Source organism: Saccopteryx bilineata, chromosome 1, assembly GCF_036850765.1.
Source record: "Saccopteryx bilineata isolate mSacBil1 chromosome 1, mSacBil1_pri_phased_curated, whole genome shotgun sequence".
NCBI lineage: Eukaryota > Metazoa > Chordata > Mammalia > Chiroptera > Emballonuridae > Saccopteryx > Saccopteryx bilineata.
In genome coordinates this window covers 355,865,916-355,879,228 of record NC_089490.1, presented here as the reverse complement: position 1 = coordinate 355,879,228, position 13,313 = coordinate 355,865,916, and the positions used below count along the sequence as shown (strand labels likewise).

General features: G+C 41.9%; 1 pseudogene; it reads right to left on the bottom strand.

Annotated features, from left to right (window-relative positions):
- Positions 1–2,709: 2,709 nt before the first annotated feature.
- On the bottom strand, positions 2,710–3,675 carry LOC136320676 (small ribosomal subunit protein eS8-like; annotated as a pseudogene).
- Between the last annotated feature and the right edge of the window lie 9,638 nt (positions 3,676–13,313).

Genomic DNA, 13,313 nt, shown 5'->3' with positions numbered 1-13,313 from the left:
GAATTCCTTAAAATTTTATGTGTAGCTAATCAGGTCTTCTGCCTATAAAACATCCCCCCCCCTTTTTTTGAGAGAGAAAGTGAAAGAGAGACGGGAAGGAAGAGAGAAAGTGAGAAGCATATGCTTGTCGTTGCTTTCACTTTAGTTGTGCATTGAGCTTTATACATGGACTACTTCTCATATATGCCTTGACCTGGGTGAGCCAGTGTCCCTTGCTTCAGCCAGCGACCTTGGGCTTTTCAAGCCAGTGATCTTTGGTCTTAAGCTGGCTAGCTTTGGGATCAGATGATCCTGTACTCCAGGGGTCCCCAAACTACAGCCCACGGGCCGCATGCGGCCCCCTGAAGCCATTTATCCAGCCCGCTGCACTTCCGGAAGGGGCACCTCTTTCATTGGTGGTCAGTGAGAGGAGCACACTGACCATCTCATTAGCCAGAAGCAGGCCTCTAGTTCCCATTGAAATACTGGTCAGTTTGTTGATTTAAATTTACTTGTTCTTTATTTTAAATATTGTATTTGTTCCTGTTTTGTTTTTTTACTTTAAAATAAGATATGTGCAGTGTGCATAGGAATTTGTTCATAGTTTTTTTATAGTCCGGCCCTCCAACGGTCTGAGGGACAGTGAACTGGCCCCCTGTGTAAAAAGTTTGGGGACCCCTGCTGTACTCAAACCAGTGACCCCCATGCTGATGAGCCCATGCTCAGAGTCTACAACCTCGGGGTTTCGAACAGGTGACTTCAGCGTTCTGAGTCCACACTTCATCCACAACACCACCACCAGTCAGGATTTCCTATTCTTTTTTTGTGTGTGTGACAGAGACAGAAAGAGAGACAGATAAGGACAGACAGACAGGAAGGGAGAGAGATGAGAAGCATCAACTCTTTCTTGCTGCACCTTAGTTGTTCATTGATTGCTTTCTCATATGTGCCTTGATGGGGGGGGGGCTACAGCAGACCAAGTAACCCCTTGCTCAAGCCAGCAACCCTATGTTCAAGCTGGTGAGCTCTGCTCAAATCAAGAGAGCCCACACTCAAGTCGGCGACCTCGGGGTTTTGAACCTGCATCCTCCACGTCCCAGTCCGATGCTCTATCTACTGTGCCACTGCCTGGTCAGGCAGGATTTCCTATTCTTTTAATTTAATTCTTATTTATTGATTATAGAGAGGAAAGAAGGAAGAAAGAAAGGAAGGAAGGAAGAAAGGAAGGAAGGAAGGAAGGAAGGAAGGAAAAAAGGGAGAGAGGGAGGGAGGAAGGGAGGGAGGGAGGGAGGAAGAGAGGGAGGGAGGGAGGAAGAGAGGGAGGGAGGGAGGAAGAGAGGGAGGGAGGGAGGAAAGAAGGGGACAAAAAAGAAAGAAAGAGAAAGAAAGAAATATCTATTTGTTTCTCCACTCATAAGACTACTTTCAGGGATCATTTCTATAGTTTGTTTGTTTCTCCACTCATTCCTGCATTCTTTGGTTGATTTTTGTGTATGCCTTGGCTGGAGATCAAACATAGAACCTTGGCCCATTGAGACAATGCTCTAACCAACTGAGTATGCAGTCAGGGTTCTTCTCTTTTATAATTTTTTTGAGAATTTTTATAAGGGTTTATTTGAGCCAACTGACGACATATGCAAAGAAGCAAGATCTCAAATGCTCTGCCATTTTCCCCCCATTCTTTTTTTTTTTTTACAGAGACAGAGAGTGAGTCAGAGAGAGGGATAGACAGGGACAGGCAGGAATGGAGAGAGATGAGAAGCATCAATCATTAGTTTTTCACTGCGCATTGCAACACCTTAGTTGTTCATTGATTGCTTTCTCATGTGCCTTGACCGCGGGCCTTCAGCAGACCAAGTAACCCCTTGCTGGAGCCAGCGACCTTGGTTTCAAGCTGGTGGGCTTTTGCTCAAACCAGATGAGCCCGCGCTCAAGCTGGTGACCTCGGGGTCTCGAACGTGGGTCTTCCGCATCCCAGTCCGACGCTCTATCCACTGCGCCACTGCCTGGTCAGGCTATTTTCCCCCCATTCTTTAGCTATAGGTTGTTCATAGATTCTCTTTATCAAATTGAAAAAGTTCCCTTTTATTCCTAGGTTTCTTGGAGTTTTTAACATGATGAGAGTGCTATTTGAATTCTGTCTAATATTTTTATGAACTATTGATATTATTATATGGATTTTCTTCTTTACTCTGTTAATAAGGAGAATTGTATTAACTGATAAACCTCACTTAGTTACACTGTAATATCATTTTTATATATTCTCAGGTTCAATAGCTAATTTTTAAAATAACTTTATTTTTAAATTACAGTTGACTTACAATATTATATTAGTTTCAGTTTTACACTCCAGTGATTAAACATTATATAACTTTTAAAGTGATCATCCCAATAAATCTGACACCTTTTTTGAAATAGGTATCTGACACCATACATAGTTATTAGAATACTATTGAAAAGCCCTGGCCAGGTAGCTCAGTCGGTTGGAGTGTCATCTCAATGTGCTAGGGTTGTGGGTTTGATCCTCAGTCAGGGCACATTCAGGAGCCAACCAGTGGATACATGAATGAGTGGAACAGCAGCTTGATGTTTCCCTCTCTATCTCCCTTTCTCCATTTTGTTCTTTTTCTGAAGTTTTTCTCTCTCCCTTCATTTGTTTTTTTGTTGTTGTTTGTTTTGTTTTAGAGTAAACACCTTTATGACATGAGCTAAGATAGGAGGGAAGAAGATTTATTTGTCTTCCTTATCCTTGATTTTCCTCAGGTAGAATTCCAGCTCCTTGTCCTCTAGCACATAGCCAACTATCTGCTCAGCCACACGGCCTGATCTTAAAGGGATACATGCAAGAAGTTTGCCCTGTTAGAATTGTTCTTGTAGGAGACTGCTGATTTTGGCATTCATTTTTCTTCCATCATGTTTCTTCTGAATTTTCTTTTATCTTTTTTTGTTTACTATCTCTTCCTCCTCAGGAATTAGCTTGGCTGCCTTCTTGTGGGACTTGTACCACTGGTTTTTTGTGGGGTTTTTTTTTTTACAGAGACAGAGAGAGAGTCAGAGAGAGGGATAGACAGGGACAGACAGACAGGAAGGGAGAGAGATGAGAAGCATCAATTATCAGTTTTTTGTTGCAACACCTTAGTTGTTCATTGATTGTTTTCTCATATATGCCTTGACCGTGGACCTTCAGCAGACCAAGTAACCCCCTGCTCAAGCCAGCGACCTTGGATCCAAGCTGGTGAGCTTTGCTCAAAAACCAGATGAGCCCGCGCTCAAGCTGGCGACCTCGGGGTCTCGAACCTGGGTCCTCAGCATCCCAGTCTGACGCTCTATCCACTGCACCACCACCTGGTCAGGCTTGTACCACTGTTGGTATGGTGCGTTGTCAGTGAGCACAATGCAGTTCTTTATTAGGGTCTTGGTATGTATTAGTGTGTTGTTGGATGTATTGTAGAAAATGACAATAATCCTTGTTTTGCTTGTAAAACACTCTGAGCCCCAGGAGAAGTTGCCCATATCCAGCCTCAAAGCTTGGTACTTCTTGTTGTCTCCCGGCACACTAACTGTGTGTATCCAGCAGTGGCCAATCTTTAGCGTTGGCAGCAGGGTGTCCCAGCTCATATTTTTGCTTCTTGTTGTAGAGCTTTCTCTTGCTTTCTTCTTGTGGTACTTTTGCCAGTTGTCCATAGAGATGCCCATCGCTTGGCACCAATTGGAAAAAGAAAATGAAGAGTCTCAGTTCTTTCATTTGGCACATATTTCCTTGTCTCTCATTTTGGAAGCATCCTCGTGTTTTTTCTAAATATTAGATAGAGTTGCTACATCTCCAGGGGTTGGTAGAGTGGCCTCATGTAGTAGGTATCCTCTAGGGTCCGGTGGTGTAACCTACCTGTTCATTCAAGTTGGGCAGTCTAGGTGCATCTACCATGTGGGTTGTACACCCCTTAAAGTTGAGCCTTGATTACTATTGGCATGTCAATGGGAGAGACTTATCTCCAGGCCAATCAGCTGCGAGGACTATCTGTGACCATCATGGACAATCAGCTGTGCAGGGAGGGACCCACCCCACAAAGAAAGATGTACTTCCGTGGAGCTCTGGTGCCTTCTGAGTCCTTCCCTTGAGTGTGCCCCAGGTCTTCAACCTTGTCTGAGGTTGTCCACCTGGTGTGTTGTCTTTGGGGCCTCCTGGGAGGTGCAGGGCAAGGTCAGCCACTGTGTGTATCATCTGGCATTAGCTACAAAATGATCTGCAGATGGCTTCTACTAATGCTGGGCTTAGAGGTGTCTAGGAGAGGCTAAGCTGCAAACCAAGGCCAGCTACTGTTAGTGCTGAGCTTGGAGTCACATTGCAAGAGGTATGGGGGCACTCCAAGACCAGATGCTGCTTGTTTGAGATATTTTAAGAAAGTCTGAAGCATGCGCCAAGACAAACTATTCATATAGAAAAGTCATTGAAAACACCTTGAGTAAGCCTGCAAATTGGGTGGATGGGGTCTTGGAATTACCAGGATGGGGCCAACAGCATTAGCTAGGTTGATGGAGGACACAGATATGATGCTCACCTGCCTGCTCTGTGGGGAGAAGGCTCAGCAAAGGAACAATGGCCTCTTAGAACACTCCGTCTGGGAAAAAGCTGCCCCTCCAGCTCTAGCTCTGATGTCAAACAATTTAGTTCCTCCTTATACATCGCTGGTGACTTCCTTATTGTCCCAGTGCTGAAACTCAGAGGGAGTGAGTTCATGTAAGTATGTTCATAGCCCCATTAAGAGGAACATCTGGAATTCCAGCTGCCCTCAGTCTCACTCAGTCACAATCCCTGCTGCTTTTTATAGCCAGAAGTAATGGGGACTTATCTTCTTGGCACTGGAACCTTGATTTATGGGGCCTGGTGTGGGGCTGGGCCTCTTCGTTCCTCGGAGTGCACCTCCACAGCTCACATATCCTTTCCAATTTTTATCTTCCACATGTGGATATGGAACCAGTTCATTCCATGTCTCCACCCCTCCTACTGGTCTCCATGTCATTTCTTCTTTAATTCTTTAGTTGTATAGGACCTCTATTCAGCTAGATTTCAGGAGATTCTGAATTATTTTTCTGTAGTTTAGTTGTAATTTTGATGTGTTCGTAGGAGGATATGAGTACCACATTTATCTACATTGCCATCTTGACCTGAAGCCTCAATAGCTAATTTTTTTGAGGATATTTGCATCTATCTTCATAAGAGATATTGGTCAGTAAATTTTTTTTCATTAATGGCTTTACCTGGTTTTAGTGTTGGGGTAATGATAGCCTTATACAATGTACTCCTTCCTCCTTTGTTTTCTGAAAGAAGTTGTGAGGGATTAGTAAAATTTCTTTCTTAAATATTTGTAGAATTCAGCAGTGAAACCATCTGAGCTTTGGAGATTTCTTTTTTGAAAGATTTTGAATGATGAATTTAAATTTTAATAGATTTAGGTCTATTTAGGTTTTCTACTTTTTCTTCTTTCTTTTGTGACAGAGACAGAGAGAGAGACAAAGAGAGGGACAGATAGGGCAGATAGACAGGAGGGAGAGAGATGAGAAGCATCATTCTTTGTTGTAGCACCTTAGTTATTCATTGATTGCTTTCTCATATGTGCCTTGACCCAGGAGGCTACAGCAGAGCGAGTGACCCCTTGCTTGAGCCAGCGACCTTTGGGCTAAAACCAGCGACCATGGGGTCATTTCTTTGATCCCACACTCAAGTCAGCAACCCTGCACTCAAGCTGGTGAGCCCGCGCTCAAGCCAGATGATCCCATGCTGAAGCCAGTGACCTCGAGGTTTCAAACTGGGTCCTCTGTGTCCTAGTCCGATGCTCTATACACTGCACCACCACCTGGTCAGTCGATTTTCTCAAGTCAATTCTGGCAATTTGTATCTACAAAGAACTTTGTCCACTTTACCTAAGTTGTTAAATTTATTAGCATAAAGTGATTCATAATAACCACTTATTACTCTTTTAATGCTTACAATAGCTATAGTGATATCTCTTCTTTCATTCCTGGTATTAGTAATTTGTGTCACACTTGCTACTTCTTGTCAGGTCTGGTCATTTTTGACTGGATGCTGAATATTGTGAATTTTGTTATTGAGTGAGTGAGCGTTCTGTCTCTCTTTAATAAATGTTGGGCCCTGGCCGGTTGACTCAGCGGTAGAGCGTCGGCCTAGCGTGCGGAGGACCCGGGTTCGATTCCCGGCCAGGGCACACAGGAGAAGCGTCCATTTGCTTCTCCACCCCTCCGCCGCGCTTTCCTCTCTGTCTCTCTCTTCCCCTCCTGCAGCCAGGGCTCCATTGGAGCAAGGATGGCCCGGGCGCTGGGGATGGCTCTGTGGCCTCTGCCTCAGGCGCTAGAGTGGCTCTGGTCGCAAGATGGCGACGCCCAGGATGGGCAGAGCAACACCCCCCTGGTGGGCAGAGCGTCGCCCCTGGCGGGCGTGCCGGGTGGATTATGGTCGGGCGGATCATGGTCGGGCGCATGCGGGAGTCTGACTGTCTCTCCCTGTTTCCAGCTTCAGAAAAATGGAAAAGAAAAATAAATAAATAAATAAATAAATAAATAAATGTTGGCATTTTTCTTGGTAGGTAAATAAGTTATTGGGAGTTCAGTTTGACACTTAAGTCTTGTTTATAAACTTTTAAAGGGTAATTCTAAGTTAGCATTTATTATAGGGCTATTTTACAGTACAACTGGGTTGTGGTCTTTTAGGATATCTTTCTCTTTTTTTAATTGATTGATTTTAGAGAGACAGAGCGAGAAAGGGAAAGAGAGAAAGAGAGATAGAGAAGCATTAATTTGTTGTTCCACTTAGCTGTGCATTCATCAGTCACTTCCAGTATGTTATGTGACTTGAGCAAGGATTGAACCCACGATCTAGGTGTTTCTGGATGATGCCCTAAACAACTAAGCTAATCTGCCAGGACCTGAGATTTCTACTGATGTCTCAAGTTCTCAACAAGTTCTCTGTAGCCTGGCGGGTGGAAACTCTAGGGTCCCTGCTCTATGAGAACTCTAAGAACTATGCAACTCATAGCTTCCCATTTATTCTTTGCCCAATCTTTGAAGTTTACCCTATGTGCAAACATCTTGATATTCAGCAAAGACTCCACGTGGATTTTTCTAGCTCTTTTTCTGTGTAGTCCCCCTTCTTTAAGAAACCCTACGCTGCTATCTCTATCCACTTTGGCCTCCTTAAATTCCCTAAGCTCTGTCTCCTTGACTCTGAGACCACAGTGTACTTTTTATGGGAACTGCTTTCTGCCCTATGGACCAGACTATACATTAGACATTAAACTGGGGAAACCATTGGGCTTACTTTATTTATTTTTTATTTCTCTCAGGGACCACAGTCTTAATCTGCTTCTTGTTTGAAGTCTGAAAACAGCTGTTTCATATACTTTGTTCAATTTCTACCTGTTTACAACAGGGGGTGTTTACTGCTTCTTTACCATGAGTAGAAGCAGAAGACTGCAATTTTTAGCTACTATGCGCAAGTGAATACTCTCTTTATCACCTATAGTATTCAGGGTAGCTATGAGAATCAAAAAAGAAATCACATACAAGGATTATTCTTTTAACTCACAATGAAAAAGTTTCCTTTTATCTGTCCTCACATAATGCAGGGGAGATATGCTATTTACTTTATCTTTAACATGTCAGACATATTTAATAGTCTTTTATTTTATTTATTTATTTATTTATTTACAGAGACAGAGAGAGAGAGAGTCAGAGAGAGGGATAGACAGGGACAGACAGACAGGAACGGAGAGATGAGAAGCATCAATCATTAGTTTTTCATTGCGCGTTGCAACTCCTTAGTTGTTCATTGATTGCTTTCTCATATGTGCCTTGACCGTGGGCCTTCAGCAGACTGAGGAACCCCTTGCTCGAGCCAGCGACCTTGGGCTCAAGCAGGTGAGTTTTTGCTCAAACCAGATGAACCCATGCTCAAGCTGGCGACCTTGGGGTCTCGAGCCTGGGTCTTCTGCATCCCAGTCCAATGCTCTCTCCACTGAGCCACCGCCTGATCAGGCTTTAATAGTCTTTTAATATATAGAGTTAGCACAACACATTGAAAGAGAAGAAAAGATCAGAATACATATGAGGTAATTTTGAGCCACAATATTCAGTAAACCCTAACCTGACTTCAGATTACCCCATATCCCAGGAAGGAGATCTGTGATTGGATATTTGGTAGCCTTCAGTTTTTAGGAAGGCAATTGAATTGACAGACAATCCAGAAACACTTAGCTTTTATCAGTCAACCATAGATTCCCAATACCATAATGGCTTAGTAGGAGCAGTAGCCTCAAATTTAAGCCAGTTTGAAACCCCTGCCCAATCAAAGCACATATGAGAAGAAACTATGAGTTGATGCTTCTTGCTCTTCCCTTTTCTCCTCTCTCCTTAAAATCAATAAATAAAAAAATTTTTTTAAAAGACATGCACAAGAATGTTTGTAGTAATTTTCTTTCTAATTGGTTAAAACTGGAAATGACCCAAATATCCATTAATAGAATATATAAATAAATCCATTCAATGGAATACCACACTGCAATGAAAAAAGGGCAAACTATTTTTTGAGGTAATGCCTATATCATTATTTGTTGGTTTCACAGGTATTCACATATCAAAATTCATTGAATTTTAGACTTCAGATATCTGTAGAGTTTATTGTAAATAAATTATACCTCAACAAACTATAACTTTTTTTCCAGTTTTTGTTAAAAACTAACTACTGCTACATAACTAACATGGATGAATTTCCCTGACAATGTTAAAAGAAAGAAGTCACACATAAAAACATTATCAATTATATGACTCTGCTTATTTTTAATTTAAAAATAGACAAAACTAATCAATGGTTGTAGAAATCAGAATACTAGTTACTCTTGGAGGGGATACTGATAGAGAGAGGGATGATGGAAATGTTCTTTGTATTGGTTTGGATAGTAGTTACAACAGTTATATACACATGCAGAAATTCTCTTCACTTAAGATTTGTGCATTCTAATATATATATGTTATACTTCAATAAAAATAATTTAAAGAAACAAATAACCAGCTTGACCAGGCGGTGGTGCAGTGGATAGAGCATCGAACTGAGATGCCAAGGACCCAGGTTTGAGAACCCGAGGTTGCCAGCTTGAGCACAGGCTCATCTGGTTTGAGCAAAGCTCACCAGCTTGGACCCAAGGTCACTGGCTCGAGCAAGGGGTTACTAGGTCTGCTGAAGGCCTACGGTCAAGGCACAAATGAGAAAGCAATCAGTGAACAACTAAGGTGTTGCAACGAAAAACTGATGATTGATGCTTCTCATTTCTCTCCGTTTCTGTCTATCCCTCTCTCTGACTCTCTCTCTCTCTGTAAAAAAACAAACAAACAAATAACCACTATCATGCACCTATGTTAACCATAAACAGCTAGAAAATATTATAGAAAATAAGATATAATGTATAATAATACCATGTTGCGTACCATACATATATAGTAATTAAAAGCAAGCATATATTTACTGGCTCAGAAACAAACAATTTATAATTTCAGAACCAGAAATTATAAACCAGACCTTCACATAAATGGGAACTTCATGCATGACAAAGGTGACATCCAAAAGTAATGGGAAAAATACAGATTGTTCAGTGGGTAGTTTTGGAAAAACTGGTTCTTTATAAGTAGAAAAATAAAACTGGATCCCTACCTCACACTATATATACAAATGGATCCCAAATAGATTAAAGACATAATTTTGAAAAGAATAACTATAAAACTAATAGGAATGTAAGAGGTTTTTTGTTTTTTTTTACTTAGAGGAAGGCAAAAGCTTTTAAAACTCAAAACCAAGAATATGTCTACATGAAAATAAGGGTTTCTGTTCAATAAAAATTCCATAAAGTTAATAGACAGATATAGACCCTTTAAATATGTCTAACACATCTAAAAACCACAGACGATTATTATCACATATATATGTGTAATGTCTGTAAATCAGTACAAATAAGACCCCAAAGAAAAATTAAAATATGTTACTAGAATGTAATTTATAGAAGGGGATGCTTGAATTACTAAATGGGACATAATAAAATGCTCAAGGCGATGAGAAATTTGTAAAACATGAAATAATAAAATACCATTTTTATTCCATTGGAACGACAAAAAGATAAAGTTGTAAAATCCCAATTATTTACAAGTATATGGAAATATTGGCACTCTTGTGCACTGTTCACAAGAGTATAAACTGATTCAACTCTTTTTGGAAAATAATTCGTTAGTTCTTAGCCAAACCAAATAATGCTTACACACTGTAAGACAGTACTCCAAGTTTTAGGTCTATATTACAGAGTATATTCTTCACAGCTTTTTGTTGTTGTAGATGAAAATAGGAGGCAAATTGGATATCTATTATGAAGTCAATAAAAATATAAAACTAGTAAATTTACATCTTGGACCACTATGCTTCAATTAAAAGCAACAATCTTTATGTACCTATAGCAATATGAGCCAATCTTGAAAACATAACATTGTGTGAAAAAGAAAGCAACTTAATCAAATTTATAGCATAATGACATTGATGTAAATTACAAACCCATACACATGCCACTTCTGATCATAACGAAGTAACTACAGGAACAGCCCTCTCACTGTAACCAACTATAAAACTGAACAAAATATATGAGCAATCCATTTTCAGATAAAGGAAAATAAAAAGTAAGTGTAAAACTGGGATCCCTGAGAGAAAGGAAACTAACAAAGTGTGTTTCGTGTTGTCCATCTATCTAATGAAGAATACTGTAATTCTTTTTTTCTTCTTTCTTTAATAAGCAAACAAATAAATAGACAGACAGGCATCTTTGTGCCATTACTTGGCAAGCATGTAGATATGATTTTGCCTTAACTTGTAGGTTAGTAGCCATCTAAATTTACAGCTTGGATATTTTTATGTTTTCCTACCCTTATCACTCCAGCTCACCCTCTAAATCATGATCCGTGGTCTTCTTCTCTTTTACTGTTCATTTTTTTTAAAGTTTTTGTTTTATTTTAAAATTAATTTTAAAGAGAGAATAAGGAGAGAGAGAAACACTGATTTGTTGTTCCACTTATTTGTACATTCATTAGTTGATTCTTATATGTGTCCTGACAGGCCATTGAACCTTCAACTATGGTATATTGCGGTGATACGCTAACCAACTGAGTTAATCAGCCAGGGACTGATTGCTGATCTTTAAAATGTCTTTATTCATATAATTGTCCCACTAGCCATACTTCCAGCCAGTCTCCATTTCAGGACCTCTCTTTCATTCCCTTCCACCTACATTATCTCTCTCTCTCTCTCTCTCTTTTTTTTTTTTTACAGAGACAGAGAGAGGGATAGATAGGGACAGGCAGACAGGAACAGACAGAGATGAGAAGCATCAATTATCAGTTTTTTGTTGCGACTCCTTAGTTGTTCATTGATTGCTTTCTCATATGTGCCTTGACTGCGGGCCTTCAGCAGATCGAGTAACCCTTGCTCAAGCCAGCGACCTTGGGTCCAGGCTGGTGAGCTTTGCTCAAACCAGATAGCCCATGCTCAAGCTGGCAACCTCGGGGTCTTGAACCTGGGTCCTCTGCATCCCAGTCCGATGCTCTATCCACTGCGCCACCACCTGGTCAGGCTACATTACCTCTTTAAAAAATTTTTTTTTTTAATTTTAGAGAGAGAGAAAGGGAGCAAGAGAAGAATAAAGAGAGAGAGACAGAGACAGAGACAAAGAGAGCCTGACCAGGCGGTGGCGTAGTGGATAGAGCGTCGATCTGGGATGTGGAGGACCCAGGTTCGAGACCCCAAGGTCGTCAGTTGAGCGCAGGCTCATCTCGCTTAAGCAAAAAGCTCATCGGCTTGGACCCAAGGCCGCTGGCTTGAGCAGGGGGTTACTCGGTCTGCTGAAGGCCCCTGGTCAAGGCACATATGAGAAAGCAATCAATGAACTAAGGTGTTGCAACAAAAAACTGATGATTGATGCTTCTCATCTCTCCATTCCTGTCTGTCCCTATCTATCCCTCTCTCTGACTCTCTCTCTGTCCCTGAAAGGAGACAAAGAGAAAGAGAGAGAAACAGAATTGTTCCTGTATGTGCTTAACCAGGGATCGAACCAGCAACCTCTGCACTTTGGGATGAATGACGCTCTAACCAACCAAACTATCTGGCTAGGGATTATCTGAGAATAATTCTTAAGTATAGCTCAAAGAACTAGGTTCTGGAAAAACACAGGGGTCCCACTGATCTAAGGAGAAAGAGATAAGAGTTTAGGTCAAGAGAAACTGCTGGAATCATTGAGGGCAGATTTGGTAGATGAGGGAGCTGTGTAAAGTCTGAAAGTCTCTGGCCCTGGCCAGTTGGCTCAGTGGTAGAGCATTGGCCTGGCGTGCAGGAGTCCCGGGTTCGATTCCCGGCCAGGGCACACAGGAGAAGCGCCCATCTGCTTCTCCACCCCTCCCCTTCTCCTTCCTCTCTGTCTCTCTCTTCCCCTCCCACAGCCAAGGCTCCATTGGAGCAAAGTTGGCCCGGGCGCTGAGGATGGTTCCATGGCCTCTGCCTCAGGCGCTGGAATGGCCCTGGTTGCGGCAGAGCAATGCCCCAGATGGGCAGAGCATCACCCCCTGGTGGGCATGCCAGGTGGATCCCAGTCGGGCACATGCAGGAGTCTGACTGTCTCCCCGTTTCCAACTTCAGAAAAATACAGCCTGACCTGTGGTGGCACAGTGGATAAAGCGTCGACCTGGAATACTGAGGTCGCCGGTTTGAAACCTGCACTTGTCTGGTCAAGGCACATATGGGAGTTGATGCTTCCTGCTCCTCCTCCCTTTCTCTCTCTCTCTCTCTCTCCTCTCTAAAATGAATAAACTTAAAAAAAAATTAAAAAAAAGAAGAATACAAAAAAAAAGCCTGAAAGTCTGTGCAATGGTGGTCTCCCATTTGAACATGACTGAGGGTTGCCCACTGGTCAAGGATTGTCTCACAGACTATTAAGTTTCATGAATTTCCAGGTTGCACATGCATAAGAGCCAAGCTTGTTTCTATGAGTATTATTCTGCAAAATGGGATCAGAGAAACCTTAGAGTAGGAAGTGAATGAGACACCACAACTTGCCAGATAGAAGCTACTAAGAGCTACAGAATGGAACAAAGGTTAGGATAGGGTCTAAACCAGGGGTCCCCAAACTACGGCCCGCGGGCCGCATGCGGCCCTCTGAGGCCATTTATCCGGCCCCTGCCGCACTTCTGGAAGGGGCACCTCTTTTATTGGTGGTCAGTGAGAGGAGCATAGTTCCCATTGA